Here is a 12,445-nt window from a genome sequence, read left to right on the forward strand (position 1 = left end):
TAACTGTAATCAGCTCAGTAGGCACAGGAGGTTGAGCCCAGACACCTTCACCACCACAAAGAAAACTCGTACACCTCTACAGGAAGTCCGAACAAATTAAGTTTAGCCTGAGAGGTAACAATTTCTCTTTGCCACTTGTAGCGAAACAAGATAAATCAATAAAAGCTGGTTAACAGAAGCGTAACTGAATAATAAATAACAAAGTCATGCATCTTTGCTGTTGTTTTTTTAATTTCTTATGGAGATGTCAGCTCATTTTCTAATTTATAAACTCATTACTGCACACAAATCTCTCTGAGGGGCTTTGTCGCAGCCAGCGTTGATAATGTCCTTGTACTTTTGTTGTGTATCAATTTTCATTAAGAATTTGTCATCACACTGTGACAGAGATACGCATTTGATTCAAGCCAACAATGGGTGGTCCATGACTCACTCTGGGTCGTGACTTGAATCTGATAGATAACTCTGACGCTGTCAGTCTCTCTCTTTCTCATCCCAAATACCACTTAGATTCAATTCACTTTTCGACTTCATGTTGTTTCCCTAAGAACAGAGAATAAAATGTATATATTATAAATGTAATTTGCAAATTAACTTAAAGAGTTTTCTTTCTTAACTTACCTCACCAGACAAGTAAAACAAGTAGATGTGTTGAGACTTTTTTCACACTTATATTTTCAAAATGCACAATATTATTATCAATAAACATCATATTTATCATTATACAAATATATTCATCTCTGTGATACGTGGAGACTGCCATCTTTGCCATGTTTTTGTTTAAGGATTGAAATAGTGTGAAAACAGAGCCTGTAGGTGGCAGTAATGTTACTGAAAGGATGTCAGCTGCCTTTAAAACCAATGAAAGAAACAGTGCATGTTTATCTGGTGGGCAGTTACTATTGTCTTAATCTGAATGTCTATCAGTTAGTTCAAATCTTTGAACTCTGTACCTTTAAATGCTGGGAATCCCTGATGTAATACGATTAATGTGTGGTGCAAAAAAGTTAAGTTTTCTTCTAACATTTAAATGTTCTAGAGACAAACAACCATACATGCAGACATTCATACCTTCTGTTCGCTCAGTAATCCCTATCCTTATCCTAATCCTGTATGTTTTCTGGACTGTAGGAGGAGGTTTTAGGTCTTGAGGGACTTGTTGCTGTAAGGCTAAAGCTCAAACCATCCTTCCACCGTGTGACCTGAACATACATCTAGTAAGAAAAAGAAAATGAAATGTTCCTACAAGTAATGTACGTATAGCTGGACCAAGAAAACACACACATACACACACACTCGTACGTTCCCATCAATCATGACCACCCAGACAGTAAATGAGTTCAGGGTTCACAATTACGTTGCTACTTGTTTGTCCCCAATCGGACACTTCCTGTACTTCCTTCCTGTATGAGTAAGTCGTCCCTGCTTCTCGTCTGCCTCCTCCCCTCGTCTCTTTCCATCTCTGTTTTTTTTTTTTCCCTCCGGGATCGTCATCTTCACTGAGAACATTGCTGTTCGCCTTCTGTCGTCAGAGTGAGATAAGAAAAAAAAAAAAAAGATAAGATAAGAGACAATGAGGGGGAAAATGTTCTGGGACTGAATGTCTTGGAGACAATTGTGTTTTTCATCACAAACAGAACGGCATCAACGTCAGTCCACAGACGCTGATTGGAGTCCTTTGACAACCACACAAACCATTATTGTTTTTGTTTTTTTTTTTGCAGTTGGCTTCTTGTTTTTGTCCTTTACAGCTGAGAAATTCTTGTCAGGAGCGGAACTTAGCCACTGTGAACACAGGCCTTCACTGAACTGTTCACAAAGAGAACTAAGTCCTGCCCCTGCACAAAACACAAACACGACATCTCGGTACGCTCTCTCTGCTGACTCTCATGGAAACATTTCCTTTTTTCGTTTGAGCAGAAACAGACACAAATGTATTTATTATAGCAGCAGCACAGACACCTGGGGCAGTGAATTGTTGGAAGCAGTAATGGAGTGATGACAAAGAAGACAGTGGTGATAAGCCTGGTGTTTGCTGATAGGAAGCAAGCTAAAGTGTGGTCAGACACACACACATAGGATGAGAACATTTCCAGTCAAGCAGCAATCAAACAAGAGATCTTCACTTTTGCTGTAAGGCATCAGCACTAACCACTCAGCAAAGACAATTGACAAGTTAAACCTTTTTATTGCTGTTTGTTTTTGTGTCGTTGATCACACAGGATCTAAATTTGATTTAACTGTGATGCAATATAGGCAGCCAGGGCTTATTACACACAAGGATTATATAAAAATCTGCACAGGATTATAGGTATGGTAATAACTTTACTATTCTTATATAATGACAGACATTTAGGACCATTTAATATAATTATATTATGTTCATTTGTCATAACAGGGACACGATTTTCCTTCTTTCTAAATGCAACACCAATCAAAGCAAATCCTGCCAGGAGCGTGGTAACATGCCGACATTAGAGAGACGGCTTTAAAAAAAAATCTGCAAAAGTGATTTTTTGTGGCTTCAAGCGGTTTTGCCTTGGCGACATTGATTAAAGAAGTGAAAAAAGTACAGCCTTCTCCATTGTGGCTTCTGTGATGCAGCCGTCAGGAGGTGAAACTTGTGTAGATTCCAGTTAGAGCTGGTTGGAAATCCCTGGCAATGTGATTTACATTATAACACAACCAAATCACTCTGCCAGGAATCCCTCCAACTAAACCAGCCACTCAGTGTCCTGTTACAGTGATGGATGGAGACACAGTTGAGGAATAAGTGAGCTGCGAGCAGAACTACCGACTGCTCGTTGGCGTTGTGGTGCGCAAAGGTCACAGTTGATGACAGGGGGAGAGAGCAAAGACTGCAGGTGTTTATCTGAGCACACATCATCCAGGCGGGGAACATTTACTCCCTCGTCACTATGTAATCATGGCAAACGCACGCATTTAAATACTAACACATGCACCGCTGCACACTGCATCAGTCTGCTCCCGTCGTCGCACCTGGACAAACACAATCTATATGCTGTCAAGGGTTGTAAGTGGCAGGCAGGTGCGCACATTACTGTTTGTGTGACATGTGGTCATAAGGCACTCTCTGTGATTGGTCGGTTGAATTCAATTCAGCTCACAAATAAACAAACTTTACAAAAGAAGACAATTGTGAAAAAAACATGAATTGTAAATTAGAACGGAGACATATTCAAACATAGAGATACAACTTTGTTTTCATGCAGCTGTGATGGTTAAAACACTGGTGAGCAGCAAAGTTTCAATTTTCTGAATCGAGATGCTTTATTATTGAGAATCTCTCAAACAGAGCAAATTTTTCGACCTGTGAAATTCCCCACTCAGGGATAAATAAAGGATTTTTCTTTCTTCGGTATCAAAGCTGTTGGTCATTGTTATTTCTGCCTGTCACAAGGCACTGAATAAAACAGAAGGAAAGGGACTTTGACAAACTGAAAGGGGATCATGAGACTCAGCAGAGACAACGTAATTTAGGCAAATATAATATCTGTTAGTCATGCTTTCCAAAAACCGATGGCTTGGTACAGTGTGTAAGTGCTAGAGCATGACCGAGGTCATCCAGCTGCTGGGCTCAATCATGCAGGGGATGACATGTATACTGTAGGCCAGCATGCCAAACAAAATGAAATTATACAACGCATGTGTACACACTGGCCTCCGGTGTAGCAGTGGAACTTGAACACCACACCACATCATTTCCTACAGAGAACACAGTTAGTGTTGATTTATCAATGGAAAACTCAGGGTTTGAAGCAGTGATGTTGCTGAAGGTCAGTCACCTCCAGTCAGACTGACCTTGAGTAAAAAACTGTAGTTCGTTTTATTTTAAAGAAGTAATTTTCACTTAAAGGTAAAATAATTAAAAATACTACCCACCAGAGTTCACAGAATCTTAACTGCTTTTTAAAATTAGCTACCATTTGGTTTTAATCCAAAAAGTCTGTAACCTGTCAAACACAGTATTTTCTTATAACTGCCCCTACGGTGGTAAAGTGGCAAAAACAACCCCCTAATGTAATCCTCATTGCATTAGTCATAACCACTGTCAGGCGTCCTATCAATGTCTGATTTGTTTAGGTTCCACCGAAGCACCGACTCCGTTGCCTGTCCTTCACTGCTGGCAATAATAGCTCAGAGCTGCTCTGTCTCTGGACACTCAGTCAAACTAACTCAATAGTCTCTGCTATTGTCCAATTATCCGAGTCCTCCTTGCCTGTCTCCGTCCTCCATCTGTCTCGTAATGTCTTCATTTGCTGCCTGCATCTGCGTTATTTTTGGACAGCTCTGTGCGCTAACACAGTACTGTATCACATTACTGATAGCAGGAGTGCTGATTCACTACTCTGAGACTGCTGGGCTGCATTCACATTCATATTTATATTCACCTTTTCCTTTTTTTAAACAAGCAGAATGACATGTTTTCGTCTATTGAGACTAAAAGTAGCCAGGGAACAGATCACTGTGTTACTGTTATATTGTAGTATATATATATACATATATTATTATATTATATTACCTTGTTCAGCCTCAGTGGGACAAACACGTTACAAAAACACCAAAGCGTACATCAGTATTTACACCAGTTTAAGATTCACTCCTTGCCTCAGGCTGCCTCTGGGCCAGGGCTAAATAAGCAGCAAAGGCTCCAGAACCAGGTCAAGATACCACGTTCTACTCCATAACAGTAGTTAGTATATATACATGACTAATGACCTACAATGATACTTTTTCTCCAAGGCTCACCCAATGAATGCTGCTCATCACAAACAGACAAACACTGTGTTTAGACAGATTTGTATTTAAAGGAGAGGTTTTTTCTGTAATGTTTTGAACCTGAAGAGAAGCTGCTCTGGATGAAACTCACACTCACTGGCCCAGAGGAAAAACAAGATAAACCCCTTTCCAGTATTATTATGTTCACACTTCAAATCAAACAAAATGTTCTATATTCAGGGATTTGGATTTGAACGTTTGCAGCGTTGATGCAACAGCTTTAATGAGGTGTAATTATTAACAACAGTTTTTAGGCAAAACACTACAATCAGACGGCGAGCTGGAGCAGAAGTCCCATTCTGTACAGCATATATTATTACAATATAAACCATGACTTACTATTATTGCAATATTAGATGTTTTCTATTGACCTCGGCGCAATTTTAAAATTACAACAAATCGTTTTTAATCTTGCAGTTTATGGTACAAAAAGAAGCAAATATCTACTTTAACAAACCCTGTCACGTACTTTAGAATGACGTCAATACTTCTTTTACTGGTTAATCCTTTTCAAGACTAGGGTTGATGGTTCTATCCTTTTAATCTTCAATTCACCAGGCAATCATAGTCCAAACCTAACACTGCAAACCGCACACAGAATGGCAATCGATCACTGGGAATCAAACTGATGACCTTCGTGCTGTACGGCAAGAGCACTAACCACATACACAACAGTCTGCGCACTGTAGCTCCTTGTCTTTCATGTCATCAATATTATATAAGGTCACCTACACAGTACAGTCACCTCATGGAAGGAAAGCATTAACATAAAACACAACACACAGATTGGTCTCCTGTAGTGGGAGCCGTGACTGAAGCCAAAGCCAATGTCTCTGCCAATATTTTCACTGCAGCCAGAGTAGCAGGCTTCTCTTGTGATTAGCCTGTGAATTTAACAGCCTCAGCTCAGGCTAGACACTTGGCCAGGCGCTGGGCTGTGTCTGGGGCTCCTGTGGTCTGTTCATCCTGGTCTGACCTGTGCCATTCAGCCACCTGCACTATAAAAACTTTAACTACTTGGAGCAGTTTTGTCACTCTCTGCCTGTATTGTTCCAAAGTTGAGGTTGGCAGTTTGAAACTTTGTCAACACTCTCAGGCCGATTCCTAGCAACGTGCTGTACACGTCAGTCTCCCGGGCACTGAATGCGTTTGATTATTGTGCATCTACATATGAGAGGGGGAGACCGAGTCTCCTGGTTTTCCTTTACAGTTGGCTTGGTGTCAACTGTGGACGAGAAGGCGGAGGCCGACACAGGAAGAGAGGCCCAATGACGTACGTTACGAGACAGACAGTGAGAACGTAAACAACACCATGAGCTCCTTTTTTACTCTGTGGCATACCGGGACCAGTAACGATCACAGACAGAGACACAAAAAGTCACAGCCACTGTGTACGTCCCTGCTGCAAAATGTTTTCATCTTCTTCAGTTTTACACGGCGTTTGGTACAGAACTCTGGTCGAGAAAAAGTTTTTTACTTTGTGGAATTAAATAAGATAAACCTAAAACAATTGGATCTAACGTGACATTTTACTGTAAAAAAGTTGAACTTTCTTTCGTTCTTTTTTTTGCCACGTGGAAATGAACAGGAAAAAACGTCCACCAATTAAATGTGACAAAAGAAAAGAGACAAAGAGGTATTTTTTTAAACTATAAAAAATATAATTGTAGCAACAGCTTCATGTCATGTTCTCACCTTTTTTTTTTTTTTTCTTCATTTTTTAAACTTTATTCAACCTTATTTCATTGACATTTTTCTTCATTTGAGGTGAGTTCGCTTGAGTTCAGTGACTGAAAGTTTTGATGTTTTGTTGGGGTCTGTGGAAAATTAACAATTTTGGTTGTTGTTCTATGGTGAAATTACATTTCTAATTTAGTTCTTTTGTTCACATATTTTTACGTTTTAGGAATTTAATGATTGAAATTAAACATCAGAGTTTTAAGATCAAAGCTGTCAATGTGTGTGTGTGTGTGTGTGTGTGTGTGTGTTTTGTAGAGAGGACCACTTTAATTTCTAGACCAACATGTTGTGCTGACATGGATAAAATTAATTAATAATATGTGAAAAATTCATGATTTCTACTGATTGACAGGCGGCAGAGCTGTGGTAGAGGTTGTCAAAGAGTCGAGACTCAAGAATGTCGCAACAGACCCAGTGAAGGGAAGAGAACCGACGCGCTTTCTCTGTCAAAGAAATTTCATCTGCCTACCCCACAGAGCAATGGCACTAATGGCTGTCTCGTGGCTGTCTCGTCTAAATATTTTTTTAATTTTCAATTATTGTATAGAATTTACCATTTAGTTTTAACATGTCTGACATGCCCTGTAACCAGTTGAAGTGTTGCATCAATCATTTTTTCACCTCAAACTGTTTTTTTTTTTCATCTTCTTTAATATGATGTAACATGTTTTTCTCTCACTGTCCTGATTTTATCTGTCAAACAATAATTACAGTGTGTCTGCTGGGTTTCACACACTCCAGCTGCAGCGTGCAGAGTCCAGCTTATCAAAAATGTGGGTGTGATTTCCTTCCACACAAACCCTGGCAAATGTTAAAAGTAATTCTGTACAGGACCCAAGTCTGATCATGTTGACTGAGTCAGGGCCTGTCCACAGACAGGTCACTGGGGTCAGTGCTGGCAGCCTAACTCAGCTTTTGATTTTAAATGTAAAAAATAATTATAAATAATTCTAATTGTCAATTAACTTGTGGAAGTTGGATTTTAAATATTTCTAATTAAAATTTATGGAATTGCTTATTTTCTTCTAAATTTCATTTGGCCTTGGAATTGCATTCTTATTTTCTTCTAAATTTCATTTGGCCATTTGTTAGCAACCTAGCAAACATATTTATTTTTTTTAACCATCTTTTCTTTTACTTTAAAAATGAATTTAATTATTTATTTTATGTGTGGTTGTGTGGTAAGAGAATTACTGAAAATGCTACTTTTTTTTTACCCAGTAGCATCAGTTACCACTTAGTAGTATTTACAATATCGAATAAATAATGGCAGCAGTTCACTAATATTTGACTAGAACCTGTTAGTAATATGATGAGTTTTTAAAGCTGTATTCTCAAATATATTTTTCTTTTCTGTTGGAAAGTGAATATTCCCTTTTTCCCCACATGCTTATTTGTATTTATTGTATAACCGTTGTGAGGCTCGTATACACAAATATGTATTCTAGAGCCTGTGGGAGGAAAATAAAGTAGTACTACAGCTGACATTCAAAGATTTTCAGCCTCAGAGCATCCAAATATATTCAAGAGTTTTAGTGTAAAACTAAATGGAAAAGACAAAAAAAAAACCTAATGGTAAACCATGGTATGGTTTACGTTTTCACGAGGTAAATCACCGTGAGTAAAATACTTGGGACGCAATTCCTCGCCCACTAAATCTCACGCAGACTACTTTCCTGCAAAGGTGGAGACAAAAGCAGCCCTTAAGGAGTCTTTAACTTTATTTACCTCTCAACATGATCCTGGAGTAATATATGCCTCTGCTGCTTTTTAAAGGCCCTTCTGTGGACTGGATCAAGTCTGGTCTTTGTGGACCAAAATGAATGCCCTGCACGCTGAATCAGACACTTTAACTATAAAAGTTCATAAATCAGGAGAAGAAACATAAAAAACTAATGGATAAATGAGTAGAACTAATGGGATTTTTGTCATATTAGTATCCAGTATTTAGTTTGTATTTTAACAACTCTTAGGTCAACATTTAAGTCTTTATTTTTGTCAGCAAAAAAAAAAAAAAAAAAGGCAAAGTATGATGGAGAAAGTGGTGGGGTATTCTTTTAAACATCAGACTCCCTGACTCAACTAAAACTCACATTTAGACATGAAAGTTATGGTTTCATGTCTAAACAGAAACATGGTTTCTATACCAACTACACTGGTTGAAAGCATGGGTTGGTCTCTGTTACGTTGGGCCGGGAGAGGAAGCATGGAGCCAAATGCCCAAATAAGGTAGAGAAAGAAATATTAAAAATATCAATATAACACAAACATTTACTGGATACAAGACAGGGATGGAACAACAGGATCTCAGCAAGAAAACTAGGCATGAACAAGAGCAAGGAGCATGTGACAGGAGTGAGACGAATGACCGAAACACAGGGGAGGGTGACGACAATGATTAACTCCACACACAGGACCGAAGGCACACAGGCAGACCTCACAGGAGAAAAACATATGAAATAAAAAATTCTGAATAATAATATTTTTTTCTTTTACAGGTTTAAATGTTTTAGTATACATTTAAATTTCCTTTTTTTTACCCTATTGTATTTTATTTTATCTTAATCAAAATGAAAGGACATTCGAAGGTTGTGTTAGATATTTTCTTTATGAGTTAAAATTATACAACCCAACCTCAACAGAACATGAATCTTCACACAAGTTTAAAGGTTTATACAGGCCAGATGTAAACAATTACATCAAACTGCTGGCCCACAATCACACACACACACACACACACACACACACACTATTCTCTGCCTTTTGTGAACGCTTTGACTAAAGTATGCTCAGGCTCATGCGTGTGCAACCTCTGGCTCCTGAGGCCCCGCAAGGACAGTGTCCCCACAACAATGGTATTTTTCCAAAAATGTGTCCCCATAACTACAGCTACACAGGACTAGGGCACACAGACAGAAGCTCCAGGAATCTTAAAAAACAAAAAGCAGACAAGACAAAAACCCAGCAGCAGCAGCAGTGACCATACTTTCCCACACGTAAATGAAGGTATCGCAGTTTATGAGACTTGGAAAAATGCAATAAAAAGTCTTTCTGTGAATGCAGCCATCTGGGGAACTTTAAAAGCCTATACTTCCTGTAAACAAGACTGAGGAGAACAAATCCTCTCACACTGCTTCAACACTCCTTCGCCGCCTGGTATTAGCCTTTCATCTTTGTTTTCCTCACTTTTCCTCAGCTCTGCTCTCAGTCTCGGGCCCTTGAATCTTGGCTTTATTCCTCTCTGATGCTTCGCCCGTCTTTGTCTGTCGCTCAGACTTTCCTCGCCCTTCGTCTTGTCCTTCCCTTTTTCCCTTTTCACTGGCTGCTTCTTGGAGCTCCAAGGTGATGTAGAAGTGCATCAAAAATCGCTTTTAAAAACTCTTCATAAGGTTTCATCACACTAAAGATGGAAAATGTGTTTTTGACATTCAGACCAATTTTACACTTTTTACAGTGTAATGCAGAGTTGAATGATAAGAAACATACTCAGTTTTCTTTTTTTTAAGGCTATGGCGCCAAACAACGTCCTGGGCGGTGACCTGATACACTTTACAAGGATTCCTTTCCAGTTACGTTAAATGCTCAAAACAATTCAATTCACTAATATGACTTATTATATTGTATTTTTGTATTTTTACATTACATACACTTATTCATTGTTATTTTTTGTATCTTTTCTTTTAGTGGTTATTGTCATCTGGACGGGGATAACGGCTAGAAATTAGCCATGTCGGCTACTGTTGTTGTAACAGTCAATTAACTGGTAATGTCCAGGATAATAAAAAAAACCCAAAAAAACAATAAACTGAACCAAACACCAGGCCTTGAGATTATTCGTTATATCGCGACTCAAGTGTAATTTTGAAAAAAGAAAAAAACAAGTTTTTTTTTTAAAATCCTTGACCAGTTTTGTCGGACAGAAATGCTGCTAAAAGTCAAAAGACAAAAGCCACGGAAACAAAACACATATTCACCCTCACGGTGACGACTGATTTCCATTTGTCCGACTTAAACAAAGGAAAATGTAACAACCTATTAGTTCTAACTTGGTCGAACACAAGCTGCTGCTGCTGCACATGTTCCTCTTTACAGCTCTTTATACAATTTACTGGAGAAATCAAGCCGACTCTGGACTATCTCCACACACCCGGCCTGACATGTCGGCGGAGACAGATGTGTTTCCACAGTCCACCAGAGGAGACTTCCAGCACATTTCTACTTACTTTAACACAAACAGAGGTGGACAGAACTCTGTGCACGTGTCTGTGTGAGTGTGAGAGAAAGAGTGCAGCGATTTCAGGTTAGGAAATAAGAAAAAAATCCAAATTTCTTCACCTCCACCGACTTGTTGTTCGAATGGGACAAGAAAGACAAAAGTCAGAGCAAAAAAAGCACATGGTTCAAGTCATATGTATTTGGATGGTTTTTTTTTAAACTCTCATTTATAAAAAAAAAATAGTCCAGGGTGCAACACACAAATGCTGTCTATTGTGAAATTGGCGCGTTAATGAAGATTAAAGCTGAGGAATTGTGAAGAATGGCAAAGGAAGTTGCGAACACTCATAACACTCCCATCAGGACAGTTTGGACGAAACAAGAAAGAAAAGGAGTAAAAACCAATAAAGTACGAAATAATATCCCTTCAAAAGCAAATGCTCATCAAACGCCTAACTTTTAAAGCCAGCGGACATCACCGACTTTTCAAGTTTGCTTAACTTTCGTGAGAAAGGTTTCGGTGAAAACGCAAAGCTGAAATGTGAATATTCCAATGAATATTATTTACATTTGCAAATAAGGAGGCACAAATTATCCTTAGTTGATAATGAAATTGGCAAAACAGTGCCAACACATCATGACATGTATATCACTCGCTAATCATTTCTCAAAATCTTCTAACAAAGATCAAAACATTCCCAATGTTTTAAACCAAAAATAAACAGTTCACAATGTTTAACACTTTGCTTTTCACCTGTACAAAAGCCACCACCTGTGAACATGACTCACCTCTGTGACTTCAGTGAAGCAGAAACACTTCTCCCACTCTCACTCTTACTCTCACTCTCGCCTCACCAAGAGAGTTCAGGCAGTGAGGAACAATGAAGGAAGGAGGAAATGAAGGCTGTGCACAGCTTACACAGGAGACTTCCAGAGTCACAGAGCACGGCACAAAGACAGCACAGGTCACAGCTTTCGTACAAGTCGCCTCCAAAAGCCTCTGAGCTCAAGTCCAAGCTCAAACTCTGCTCCCAGCTTGACTTTGCTCCTCCTCCTCCTTCTCTTAACTCCTCTTTTAGCTGAAGGGTGTGGATTGATTCAAAGCTTTGACTAAAGAGAGTCCACATCATTCACCCAAGTTTGCCTCTTGAAAAAAAAACCACACCCAGAAGAGAGAGAGAGAGAGCAAGAGAGAGGAGGGAGGGAAACACTAAAGTTTTCCTTAAATAACAACAGAGGAGGGGTGAGGAAACGTCTGGCTGCAGGGTCACCTAGAACCCTGAAATAACCAGGCAGTGGGCTCTGCTGTGAAGTTATGACGCAGAGGTCATTCCAGGATGTTTACGTTTTCCCGCAGAAGCTCTGTAGTTTTCAAGATGGCGGTAGGCGTACGGTGGGCCCTGATGTTAAACATCAGATTACCCAGATAAACAGGGATTAGTTTGTGAGTGTGTTCGTGCCTCCACACGTCCCTCCACGTCTGCACATCGTCCGCCTGCATGGCCTGTACATTTGCGAGCACGTGCGCACGTCCATGTGTGTTTGAGTAGGCAACGGCCGCGGCCTGTAGTTTGGGGCTGCCTGCGCCGCCTCCGTGCTGATGGCTAACAGCTGCCATCCCCTTCCTGTCTGAGTGGGTACACAGTCCACGCTACGCTACGGTATAATGCAGTAATCATACAGTATCCCC

At 39.6% G+C, this 12,445-nt stretch overlaps 1 long non-coding RNA gene across 3 annotated transcripts in view; it reads right to left on the reverse strand.

Annotated features, from left to right (window-relative positions):
- LOC103396363 (uncharacterized) overlaps window positions 1-11,872 on the reverse strand; it is a 13,032-nt gene extending 1,160 nt beyond the window's left edge. Inside the window, exons 1-4 of one of the 3 annotated variants that reach the window (XR_523348.3) lie at window positions 11,545-11,872; window positions 1,358-1,522; window positions 1,072-1,214; window positions 7-543 (exon numbers count right to left, since the gene is read on the reverse strand). This is a non-coding gene — a long non-coding RNA (uncharacterized LOC103396363). Of the gene's footprint in view, window positions 1-6; window positions 544-1,071; window positions 1,523-11,544 lie in introns of those variants that run through there. The other 2 variants (XR_003048702.1, XR_003048701.1) reach the window with 2 other exon arrangements.
- Between the last annotated feature and the right edge of the window lie 573 nt (window positions 11,873-12,445).

Source organism: Cynoglossus semilaevis, chromosome 20, assembly GCF_000523025.1.
Source record: "Cynoglossus semilaevis isolate Cse_v1.0 chromosome 20, Cse_v1.0, whole genome shotgun sequence".
In the NCBI taxonomy this organism is placed as follows: Eukaryota; Metazoa; Chordata; class Actinopteri; order Pleuronectiformes; family Cynoglossidae; genus Cynoglossus; species Cynoglossus semilaevis.